Source organism: Dermacentor andersoni, chromosome 7 (genome assembly GCF_023375885.2).
Source record: "Dermacentor andersoni chromosome 7, qqDerAnde1_hic_scaffold, whole genome shotgun sequence".
Classification (NCBI taxonomy): Eukaryota; Metazoa; Arthropoda; class Arachnida; order Ixodida; family Ixodidae; genus Dermacentor; species Dermacentor andersoni.
The window spans coordinates 12759251-12772424 of NC_092820.1; the positions used below are offsets into that span (position 1 = coordinate 12759251).

The 13174-nt window shown below is 45.7% G+C and overlaps 1 long non-coding RNA gene across 2 annotated transcripts in view; it reads left to right on the forward strand.

Moving 5' to 3' along the window:
- Nucleotides 1-13174, forward strand: part of LOC140219385 (uncharacterized) — a 226812-nt gene that overhangs the window by 66150 nt on the left and 147488 nt on the right. The window lies entirely within an intron of this gene.

The following is a 13174-nucleotide window of genomic DNA, read 5'->3' on the forward strand; positions in this document are numbered from 1 at the left end:
TACTCATTTTGTGCTTGGTGTCATGTGCTGTAATGTAAGCTATGCAAATGCTCCTTATACAATCATTTGCACATGTGGCGACACATCAAAACACCTTCTCTGCCACTGCCCTACTGTCACATATCTGTACACGTGTACATGCGTGATAGCATTTCCCTTTCTGTCATGCGGGCCATATTGCGATCACATCACCCTCGATCACTATGTGTATATAATCGTTGGCCGCCAAGCTGTGGTGTACTTTTTTGTCCTTATATTCCTTGGCTGTCATTCTGCCACGTTAAGTTGCTGCCATGCAATAAAACATGTTTCAAGTTCGGTCTGCCTCTTCGTTCACGGAAGCCCTGGAACACGACACCAACCTTTCACGCTAACAATTTGTTCTGTGAGCTGTACTCCCTCTCAGTAGTTCCTTGCCGCACTGGGGAAGCTGCAGGGCTCCTTAGTTAATAGGAAGGCTGAATGACCCTCAAGGTGTCTTCATTGCACCGCACCGTCTGCTCGGTGTCTGCTTTCCATCCTGTCAGTACATGCTCCATTGTTGGAGGATTGATGAAAAAAATGTTTTCACGCCTTAACCAGAAGCTTTGTTTACGTGCATGCGACAGCGGAGCTTCGCTTCACCTGTACACTTTCCCTCCATTTACCTTGCAGCCACCTTAATAAACAGCAAGTATGAACGCCCTCATAAATGTTCAATTGCGGCGCAGCGTCTGCTCGGCGTCTACTTGCTGGAATGAAAGCAGTTTAGGAAATAATCTAAAGCTCTATTTTACTGACTGCAGCATTTATCATGGGTGCAAAGAGGGTGTTGCGACAGAAAGCCTGTGGTGCAAATTCAAAGAAATGTACTAGGATGCTGATCAAAAGTTTTATAGGTGTATAGTGCAAAACCACATTTACATACAGGAATGACATGACACTGGTCATAACTTAAAGCAACGGTTCATGGGGCCCACATATATGGGCACATAAACATGATTCTCAATGCAAGTTTGACTTGATATGATAGTCACTTTTCAGATAGAAGTGACATGATGACATATTGGTAATCAATGCCTGTTATTTCTTTATTCCCACAATGATCAGTTGTATAATACTTGTGCTCAGATACAATAACGCATCTCTGAATCACGGATATCACATCCCATCTGCCCTATGCAACTTTGCCTCATGAAATGGGAAGCTCATTGATATAGTCAGTTACGGATTATGCCAAAGTGTTATGCTGTTTCTTGCAGTTTTGTCTTTCATGAGTATTTGCGTAATGTGAAAAATAGTAGCCTGATGTTCTAAATGTTATGTATACTAAATGACAATACTATTCTTTTTCCGTTATCAGAGGAGGCTTTTGTGTCAATATATAAATTGGAAGTTTTTTAACAACGAATATGTGACAAGTACTTGCATGTGAACAAGCGTATGCAGCCTTCCAAAGGCAAGCACGGTAACAAATGTATCTTTTAGCCGTATTGGCACAAAACTTTCCCATAGGCTTTTTTTTTGCCTAAAGCCAACCACCCATCTCGATCTAGCAGATTTATCTTTTATGTGACAAGTCTGTGCTGTTTTCCTTGCAACAAGTCCTTTTACATGTGTCCGCAAAACATTGGCCCTTCATTATGTTTATTTTTTCTACAACTTTCATGTTTTTTTGGAAACAATTTATTTTGCATTTTTGGAAGCTCTTCATACAGCAGCCATTATTTCTTGGAAAGCTTCTTTGCAACGAGGCCCTAAAGTTGTTGATGCACCATTCAAGTATTTTTTTTATATATAACATTAGTAGCCTTGCATTTAAAACTTATCCTTTGTCCCCAATAGTTAGCTCTATATTGCACTAGTTGGTTAAAATGTACCTAAATATACCGAAATAAATATTGCTACTACAAGTACTCACGTCGTCGTGTCACTATTCAATATTTGACACTTACTATTTTTGTTCAATTTCTGTTTGAAAAAAATTAACATTCGCCCACCTCACAATGCACGAAGATGCGCCCAAGCCATATTTGTGATGTAAAAAAGAGGTGAGGCGTGCAGACAGGACACAAGAGTAGAGAAGTGGACTTCTCTACTCTTGCTTCTTGTCTGCACACCTCACCTCTTTTTTGCACAATGAATCCTTACCAACTAGCTCAGCTTTCTGTCGTTCTAAGCCATATTTGTGCTTTCTGAAGTCTTACTTCGCTGCATATAATAGTGGCAAAAAGCAGCTTTTCAGAGAGAACTTGACTTTGTTGTTCTGTGTATTCTGTTCTTCTGCCATAAGTATAGTGAACTGATAACTATATCGCATACACACAGCCTCTCAATGGAACAGACATTTATTTGATACACATGAATTTGCACCCTGTTCATCTAGATTTCAAAATTATGCTGATTGTGGCTAGCCTCTAGTGTGTACAGAAGCATGTCTACGATGTGGTATGAGGGTACATGTGCAGTGCTACTGTGAAGCTAGTTATAGTTCTCACAGCAATGCACCAAGTAAGGTTGTTGCTTCATTGTTATAAAAAAAGACAGCATCAGCTAGGCTGTAAGGGCGACAAAAATTATTTGTGCAATTCATCAAACATACAAACAGAATATAATATGACTATAATGCCATGTGCTAGTTAGTATATCAAGTGATTAAGAGAATGATGTAAGGGCTGTTTGGTTAATCTGGTTTATTTGTCGTGTTAAAATACAGGCTGTGAAGGTAACTTCAACATGTCGAGGTCGTCAACATGTCTAATTATTTATGAAATTGGGGAGGTGGCAGTGAGACTTCCTGGGAAAGCAATACCTCAGTTGTACTAATGGTATGGCTTGATTATATAATTTCATCATTGCTTGTTTAGAAATATGACAGTGGGTTGGAACCTATGAAATGCCACAACAGCAAGGCTGAACATCCATCCTTACTCCTCAGAGGCTTAAAGAATGATAAACAGTTATGCTTTAGAGCATATTTTGGTAACAAATATATGCCATTTTCATTTCAGTGGAATGGAAAGAGGCGATTGAGCACAGCCATGCTATTGTAGCATGCATGAAGGAATGCAGGAGAGCCTGGGGGCTAATATATGTTAAGAGTGAACAAGTAGCTGTGACTGGCAAGATTATTTTACTCCACAGAGGATGCTGCAGTAAGGTTTGTGCAACTGTAAGAAATACAAGAACGAGTGGAAGATTACTTGTAATATATGGATTTGTATGGCAGATTAGAATGTGCACCCAATTTGCCACTACGCATTTCTTCTATTTTATGTTCAGCACAGAGTGCGAGTCACTATGGCTTCTTAACTGGAAATTTCTGCGTTCCGTTTCACAGTGTTTATGGGGCTACCTGCATTCATTTGACTACTTACGAAGTGATTGGATAATAGAACATGCCCACATTACAGATTTACACAGAACATAGTATGAATTCATCATAGAGCTCCACCCTGTTGGTTATGTTGGTTATGAAAACAAAAAATGGCAACAAACATTCCCTTACTTTCTTGTGCTGCCCCGCACATGCTGCTAATTAACTAATGTCTACGATGCAGACATTCTGTTCTTTCATTAGGGGTAGGTGCAAGTTGCCCTGACACAATGAACCTGCATTCATTGCCTACAAGCTACTACATGTTGGAATTGGTGTTACAGCAGGCATGGCAAATGTTCTCCCCTACTTGTGTCTTGTACACCATATGAGCCAGCATTTCATTTCATTGTTGTGTACCTGTTTAAGCTGTTACTGATTCAGAAAGGCAAATATAAAACGACTTACTACGTCAACCATTTCGCATGCAAGATCACTGCATTCATTGCAAAGCTTATTAGAGAGTTTTAGATCAGGGGGATGCAATCGCTGAGGGTCAAAGTACTAGGGGGCCTCAATGCTTGCATCCCCTTAATCTAGATCTCTATAGTCACTTGATAATCTTGCTTTGCTTTGGGATGAAGTACATGTACTGTGCACCTGTTTGTTAGCCAATGCACTTCTCTTTCTTTTTAATGTGGCTGTGCATTAGCTAGCTAGGTTGTCACTACATGAATGAGATTAGGGCCCTGCCCAACGCTATCAAATAACATTACTTTGCTATAGCTCACTGACTGTGCATGCTTCTTTTTTATCTAGGGAAAAGAATAAAAAGAGAATGCATGCATAAATGATGTTGACAGCAGCAAACGGTCTCAAGGCAATCATCCTTGATTGTCGCCATTGCTGAGAGAGCAAGCATGCCTGTATTCACTTTGACCACAGGCTGTACATTGTTTATATGCTGATAGAGGTATGGATAAATAGTGAAGGGGCAGCAGATTGGTGACCCAGGCCTTTATGCATGGGCATTGCTGCTTTGTGTGCCCTGTAAACCTCTGTCATCTCTTAAGGCATGAATGACATAACACTACTTCTATTGGCAGGGACATTTTTAGCATCAACAAGAAATGTAAACATTAGGTGAATTCACGCCTATATGGGGTGTCGTTTCAGCAATATGAATTATTATTTGTTTTCATGCAAACATTCTTCTCTTGAAAACATATCTGACAAGCATCTCTGCCTGAAGAAGTAACTGTGATATGTACATAACACTTTTATGTATGTCATAATTGTAATCAATTGCTCAAGACGTACTGATGGCTAGTTGTTTAGTCATGACTTAACATGGCAGTGCACTTTGAAATAATGATGTAACATAGAATGAACAAATGCTAGCTCTGTGCGCTCCTGTACATTCATTCGGTGTTACATCATGTAAGCAATTGTAGGCTCACTATTAACTTGACAGCTACTAAAGAGACCTCAGCAGCAAAGTGCAGCTAAATCAACAAGCCACTGTTGATGATTCACATGCGTGCTCGGTGACGAAGTGACTTGTCAATCAACACAGCTGTATTCCGTGATAATAGAACCATTTGTATAGGAGTATGTTAATAGATAATGCTGCGGCACTTCAGCAGGCTATGCTGTTGCTGTGACAGATCCCTTGCTCATTGGCTAAGATACACCTGTGTGTTCGTGTATGCGCGTTCTTCCAAGCTGTTACGTACAGGGTCTGGCCCCATCCGTGAGACGAATGCGCATTGGTTGGCGGCAGAAAACAGACCGAGTTTATTTTCTACAAGAGATGCAGATGAGAGCCGCATGTGTTCGAGGGCGCAAACTCTCGGTCCCTGTCTAGTGGCCGAGACGCTGGGGGTGATGGAGAATTCTTGGAACTCGACTTGGGGCAGGGTCGCTTCCTGTTTCGTCTGCACTGGTGCCTTGTCCAGCCGAGGAGTGGTGGTGCATCGCTTGTACACAACATTTTCCTCCCTTCTCAGATGGAGTCGCCGTAGTGATCCAGAGGGTGTCGTTCCCACAGCGGTCATGACTCTGCAGTTGTGTTTGGCACGGTCTCAGGGGCAGTGCCAATCTGTGGTTTGGTCACCGATGATTGCGAAGGCTTCAGCATTCCTGAGAGAGTGGCCTCTGATGACGTGGAGTTATCTGCTTTTATCCGAAGCATAAATGGGAGCTGGACACTGCTCGCGGTCAGCGTACAGCCCTTATCCTGTGTCGCCGAAGCTTCTGTGGGGTGTCTCAAAACACCGGGCTTGATGTGGTCACATTGTCATCGCACTAACCTGTTGGGGCCTTTAATGAGCCACGATCTGTGGCCTAGCTTTTCCAAAACCGTTCCCTCTGTCCAGATCGGATTCTCTCCGAAGTTTCGAAAGAAAACTGCTTGTCCGACAGCGAGTACTCTCGACTTTGTGTCCCTGTTGCAGTTGGTATGGATTTTGTTCACTTTTGCTTGGGGCTGAATGCACGTGAGAGCTGTATCCAGCTCACGCCCGAACCCAAGTGCAGCTGGCATTTCATCCGTTGATGTGCAGGTGGTGTGTTGCTCTAGAAAAACTGGGCCAGCTTACACGCGAATGTTCCATCCTTGTTTTTGGCTAATGCTCGTTTTGTTTCAAAAGCCATCCTTTCTGCTTGGCCATTTGTTGTAGGATGGTACGGTGTGCTTGTTACATGGGTCACCCCATTCTTCTTTAGGAAGCTCTCAACTTCTACTGAAACGAAGGATGGCCCGTTATCAGTCACAAGCTTTTTGGTGAGCCCAAAAGCTGCGAAAAGGTTCCGGAGTTCCTCAATAAATGTGGCAGACTGTGTATTATGTATGGAGCACACTTCCAACAATTTGCTGTATGTGTCCCCAACAATAAGCCAGCATTCTGCCTTCTGTGGGACCAACGAAGTCTGCGTGAACTGTGTCCCAAGGCGTTCTGGTGCGTTCCCATTTGGGCACTGGTGCCCTGTCTGGTGCCCTTTGGTGTTGACAACAAGTTGCATAGTTTCTAGTGAGCCGTTCGATATCTGCGTCAATGCCTGCCCAACAAGATTACCTTCGTGCACATGCCTTCATGACCACAATTATATGGTGGTTTGCAAGTGCGAATTTAAGAAGGTAGTTTCTCGCCTTTGTTTTGGAGTTACCATCCGGGCGCCTCTAACAAGGCACCCTTCCTGCGCTGAAAGCTCAGTCTCCAGTTTCCGGCACGATGAAAACTGTTCTTTTGGCAGTTTATGAACTTCACCGTTTGAAACAGCCTCCAGCACTTGGGACAGAACTGAGTCCTCTTGAGTCATTCGTGCTAGTTGACACGGTGAAAGCTCGAAGCTGAGCATGGTAGCCAACATGAGCACGTCTCTTGGGGTATAATGTTCAACTTGTGCCGGTAGTGGAAGTCAGCTTAGAGTGTCCGCATTTTGGTGCAGTAGGCAAGGCCTGTACAGCAACTTGTAGTCATACGTTGCTAGTTTAAGGCACCATCGCGTAATTCTTGATGAAAACACCCGGGGTACTTGCTTTGTTTCACTCACGATTCCAATTAATGCCTGGCGATCTGTTATGGTAACATGCCGGCCAGCTATGTACTTATGAAAATGACTGATGCTGTAGATTACTGCTGCACTTTCTTTGTTGAGCTGGAAGTAGCTCTTTTCGGCACTTCCCAGTGTTCATGAACTGAATGCAATGGGCGCCTCTCGGCAAATAGCATCTTCCCGAGCGAGGACGGCATCAACGCCGTACGGCGATGCGTCCACAGACAAAAGAAGGGGCTTCGTCCCGTCGTAGTGAGCGAGCACTGTAGATGCACGAATCATCTCCTTAAGTGCCTTGATCGAAATTGGCTTGATGCTTGCTCTTCCACTTCCAGGGCGTTTTTCTCTAGGAACCTATACAATTCCACCACGACTTTTGCTCTGTTCTCCAAAATGCAGTCGTCAAGTGAAATAAGGCCCAGAAAAGCCCTTAGGGATGTCTTGTCAGATGGTTTGGGTGCTTGAAGTATAGCCTCAACCTTTTTCTCGGTGTTGCAAACACCACTGCCATCAATTCGATGTCCCAGAAACTAAACTGACGTAATTCCGAACCTGCACTTTTCTTTCTTGAGGCGTAAGCTTTTCTCAGTTAGTCTCGACATAATGAGCTGTGCGTGCTCATTTGCACTATTCCCGTTGACAATGATGTCGTCAAGGTGAACACTCGCTCCTGGAATTCCAAGTATCTTTGTCTTCCTCAGGCACTGGAAGATAGCTGGTGCAGCGGAAATTCAGAACGGGAGGCATTCCACCCTGAATAGTCGTTTTGCGGTGTTCACTGTGAGCAGTGCTGCTGTTTCTTCATCAACTTTCAGTTGTTGATATGCTTGATAAAAATCCAACATTGAGAAGAGGGTTCCACCATGTAGGTTTGCAAACACTTCATCTGTAGTTGGTAGTGGGTAAGATGCCTTCTTCGCTGCTGCATTAACAGTAACAGTATTAACAGTACTCCTGTAGTCACCACAGACATTGAGTGTACCGTCGGTCTTCTGAACAAGTACCAATGGGGTTGCCCATTTGGTATGCTGCGTTGGTTTTAGGATGCCTTGGCGCTGTAGATGGTCAAGCTTATGTTCCAATAAGCGCCTGCAGCGCCACTGAAATCGGACGAGCCTTGCAAAACATTGCTGTCGCACCGTCTTCCAAGTTCCAGGTGAACTAAAGGACCTGTATAGCTTCCAATGTCTTCCTTGAAGACATCTGGGTGTCATCCCACGACCTCTGTAATTTCTAGTGCTGGCTCTCCAATGTGGTTGATCCCCTTCATCTGAATTTGAAGTGCCAAAAACCAATCTCTTCCTAGGAGGTTGCACCCGGTGCCCTTCATAACCAACAATGGCAGCAGATAGTCCTTTGATCTCAACATCACATGAACTTGTGCGGAGCCCAGGAAGTGTAACTGTTTACCTGACCATGTGCACAAATCGAGCGGCTCGCATGAAAGCCACAGAGTGTTTTTCTTCCACCTTCTGTAGTACGTGTCTCGCTTATCAGGGAGCATGCCGTACCTGCGTCCACCTCAAACTGGACTGGCTTTCCCTCCACTATCAAGTCCACGAGGAACTTGGGGCAGTGTGTACGTACACTATCTGTGTGCAGCTTGCAGCAGGATTTGCTGACAGGTGGTGGTTTGGCACTGTGTGCCCGTAGGTGCTAGTTGTCGGAGCGTGGTTCCGTGTTTTTCTTTTTCTTTAAGATGCAGGCATGCTCGACATGACCTCCCTTGGAGCAGAAACGGCACTCGGCTGTCTTGAATTTGCATGTTTCAGGGTCGTGCAAGCCGTCGCATCGATAGCAACGTCGCGCTGACGTATGCTTGCCTCCTGGCTTGGTTTGCGACGCCTTGTTAATTTGCCCCCGAGTTTACCACTCCTTTGATATCTCGCTGATGCCTTGACGCACTTTCCGCTGACAAGACTAAGTCCACAGCGCATTGAAATGTCAGGCTTTTTCTGCGAACAGTCTCTGCAGAAGATGTTCGTCCCAGACGCCGCGGACGAACCTGTCCCGCAGCATCACATCTTGGGACGGCATAGTTGGGTTCGCCGCTGAAGCGGTCGTTTGGGTGTCAGGTGACGTCGTCGATATTGTAGCCGAAGGCAGCGCTCCGAAGTTGCAGTCGGCTGTCAAGGTTCCGAGGGCCGCAGCGTAGCTGCTGATCGACTCGTCTGGCCGTTGGTCGGGTCTTTGAAACACGTACCGGCTCTAAAGCTCGGATGTCCTGTTGTCGAAGTGCCGCCTAAGAAGTGTCACTAAATCATTTAAGTTGACTTCTGCCGGGATCTTCGGCGCTATCAGCGCGCGCACACGATGTTCGAAAGTGTCGGCTCAACAAAACGTGAGAAGTGCCCGCTTCTTCGCTTCGTCGCTGACGTCGCTCGCCACGAAGTAAAATCGAGGCGTTGGATCTACGATTCCCATGATTTGCCCGAGAAAGGCTCGACAGCGCCGTGCATTCGTCCTGTAGCCACGGCCTTAACTTCGAAAAATTATCCGCTTCGCAACTCCTGCCTCATCGCCTGTGTTACGTACGGGGTTTGGCGCCATCCGTGAAAGGAGTGCGCATCGGTTGGTGGCAGAAAACAGACAACGTTTATTTTCTACAAAAGACGCAGGTGAGAGCTGCATGTGTTCGAGGGGGCAAACTCTCGGTCCCTGTCCGGTAGCCGAGACGCTGAGGGCGACGACGAAAGATTCTCAGAACTCGACTCGGGATGGGGTCGCATCCCGTTACTTCCGCGCTGGTGCTTCGTCCAGCCGAGGAGCGATGGTGCGTCGCTTGTCCACAACACAAGCTTTCGCTAGCACAGCTACAAAAAGTTCGCCAGCGCGCCGTACACAACCGAGCACATAGTGACGTATGTTGTCGCAACATTATGCGGTAGCAATAAACAAATAACAAAAAGCGGCACAGTGCAGCACAGAATGTGCCACACATGCAGCACAGAATGTGACAGTGCAGGAGTCGCGTTTTCACCATGATGCGGAAGCTTCAACCTACATCGACAAAAATATGCTAGTGTCGTCTGCTGTCGGCGATAGTTGCCGACTTCGAACAGTGTTGCTCTGCGCACTGCCGATAGTTTGCCAGCTTTCAACAGACGTCGCGTCCCCAAACCGAAGTGCGGATGCAGGCGCATTCGAAGCGCTCGAGCTAAGTAATAAAAAAATAACTAATGATACAGCAAACGTAATAACAAAATCCTGGTACGCTGCGAAATATTACTGGTCGGCAGCACTCGAGGCTGCCAACTCGCTGATGCATGTTGCCAGTTGCTGGTTACCTATTTGGACAACCAGAGGGCGCGTGCGAACCGCACCGCATCATGCGGTTTCAGCGTAAATGCAATTTTGTGACCGATCGCGACGACCGCCCGTTTTTCACGAACCGCATGCATGCGGTGCGGCGTGCGGCGATGGGCGGTTTGAGCGTAAATCGGCCCTAAGCGGAGGGCGGTTTTCACGTTTTAGCTATGCGTTTAGCATAGCGGAGCGGGCCCTTCTAAAGTCCCTTGATAATTTTAAAGTAGCGACACTCTTTGAACTCTGCCGCCGCCGCGCGGCTTCCTCGCCTCCTCCTCGCCCCTTGCGTGTTCCCCCGCGGCAACCAGTTTTGCCCCCGTTTTTCTGCACGACGATTGGTCTCCCTGCCGTTGCCCTTGGAAACGCGCGGATCTTGAGTTTTGCTTGTGTTTTTCTTTTTCGTTCGCGCCATTTTCCTCCTGAGCACGGCTGGCTCGGCGCTTCAGCTCGGCGTCGCGAACGTTGTACGCTATGTTTCTGGCCTATGTGCTAGCACTATGCCGGGCTGTTGCGCATATAACTGCAGCAAGAAGCCTGAAGATGGTTATGCCGTTTTTATGATACCACAATAAAAGCGTGACGGCTTGCGTAGGAAGCAGTGGCTGCATCACATTGGCCGAAAGAACTTTGTTCCGACAAAGAACAGCGTTGTTTGCGAGCTGATGAGTCTTTCTTATAGCTCGTAGCAAAGCATCACGTAATGCGGCATTATTTTTTCATTCTTCCGGCCTGCTCACCAGCGTTTTTGTTGCGGTTGTCCTCAGTATGCTTAATATTCTGGGGCGGCTCCATCACTTCGCATGTCGCTAACTGTTGTTATTCAGTCGGAAGTGCCGTATTATTGATTCTGCTTTGCGCCCTGAACAAATTAGTGGCAAGTATGCCCGTAGTATTGCAGGTGATGAGCGTTAACTAGTGAAAATGGAGCTTTTTTAAGTTTTAAGGCGAAAGCCTTTAGATCTTTACGTTTCAAGGTCGCGTTGTAAATGGAGTATCACGCGACCCAAGGAAGGCCAGAGGGGACCCAAAGCATGTCCACCCCTGTATAAGAGAATGATTACCCAAGTTAATTAATGAATCATTAGTGATTGACATAAGGTGGATTAGGGAGCATTAAGGTTGATTAGAGTGTATTAAAAGATTAAGGTGGATTAGAGTGCATTACGAAGGATTAAGATGCATGAATAAAGGTTAAGGTGCGTGGAGGAGGATTAAGCCGGATAATGGTGGATTAAGGTGAAGTGTTGATGAAAGGGTATTAAGACCGATTGGGGTGGATTAGGGTGCATGAACAGGGATTAGAGAGGATTAAGGTGGATAAAGGAAGATTAAGGTCGATTAAGGTGAATTGGGGTTGATAAAGGAGGATTAAGACCGATTTCGATGGACTACGGTAGATTAATGTGGATTAGGGACCATGAAGCTGGATTAGGCTTGATAGAGGCGGATTAGGGTGTATTAGGGTAGATTGGGACCATTAAGCAGGATTGAGTGGGATTAAAGTGCGGGAATAAGGATTAAGGTGGATGAAGGAGGATTAAGGCGGACTATGATGGATAACGGTTGATAAAGGAGGATTAAGACCGCATAGGGTAGGCTAAGTTGCATTGGGGGCGATGTAGGTTGATTAAGGTGGATTGGGGAGTATTAAAGTGGATGAAAAAGCATTAAGGTGGATTAGGATGGACTAAGGTGAATTGGGGTTCATTGAGTATTAAGACTTTCCTTTCCTTCCTTCTTCTCCGCCCTTAAACTGGCTCTCTTAACTACTACACGCAGAGACAAAGCAACAGCGCGCGCATTACATCCCATAGATGAGATGAATATTTACAATTATTATTAGGGTTATAATTATATTCGAGTGCTCATTGCCGTGCTATCGTTTGTTACCGAAGCTTTCCCTCAAGTCTAAAAATTTTAAGGCAGTTTTCGTGTGCGTATCATGACTACGCACGCTTATATCGCCTTCCGTTTCTCTACCACGGGTGCGCTTTAAAACCACGGCGCTGCAGTTTTTGCTTTCCTTTCCTTCCTTCTTCTCCGCCCTTAAACTGGCTCTCTTAACTACTACACGCAGAAACAAAGCAACAGCGCGCGCATGCAATCCCATAGACGAGATGAATATATATATATATATATATATATATATATATATATAGAGAGAGAGAGAGAGAGAGAGAGAGAACTATCAGTCATAGCTCTTGTAGTATAGCCCTCTGGGCCGTTTCCTTTTTCTTTTCTTTTTTCTTTTTTTTCTTTTTTCTTTCTAAAGTAGTCCTATTAGGGTTATTATAATTACACGAAGGTATTTCGCCCTCGTCAGCAGCAGTCCTTGATATTGTTATTCTGGCGGCTAGCTTCCCACGCTATGCGTGCCGCCATCGCACCTGGTTAAGCTTCTCCTAGACGCTAGAGTTACACTATGTCCGCGCAACCTTGAGCGATCGGAAAGCGCGTTTTCCCCGCTTGGCCGGCGGAGAAAGGAGGCTTTGTGTCCGGCCCGCAGAGCCCCCCCCCCCCCCCATCTCAGTAAGGTGCCTGGTGGTGGTCCCGTGCAGACGATGACCTCTCGGTGAGCGCATATTTCCCCCTCATCTTTTAAGAGGTTCAATACTTACAAGCATTTGTCTCGCAAACCATATTTATTTCAAGGAAATTTTCCACGTCTCAATAATTTCTCTCGTCGTATTCGAGTGCTGATTGCCGTGTTATAGTTTGTAAACGAAGCTTTCCCTCAAGTCTAAATATATTAAGGTAGTTTTCCTAATCTCTAAAGCCGCTCGAGTTCGCTCTTCTCCTCGGGCGGCCATTTTTCCAATAAAGTATGCCTTCCAACCGACTATCGCGGACAACATGAGTCCCTTTCCACGTAAGTGTGAGGCTCGGAGCAGGAGCTGTGGCGCTTGAAAGTGGCCTGGGGCCTGACGAACCAACCGACTGAGCTATCTTTTCGGGCAACATCGAAGGGTCACGAGTTGAAATCACCTGTTATGTTCCTTTTTTTTTCTCGCCCCT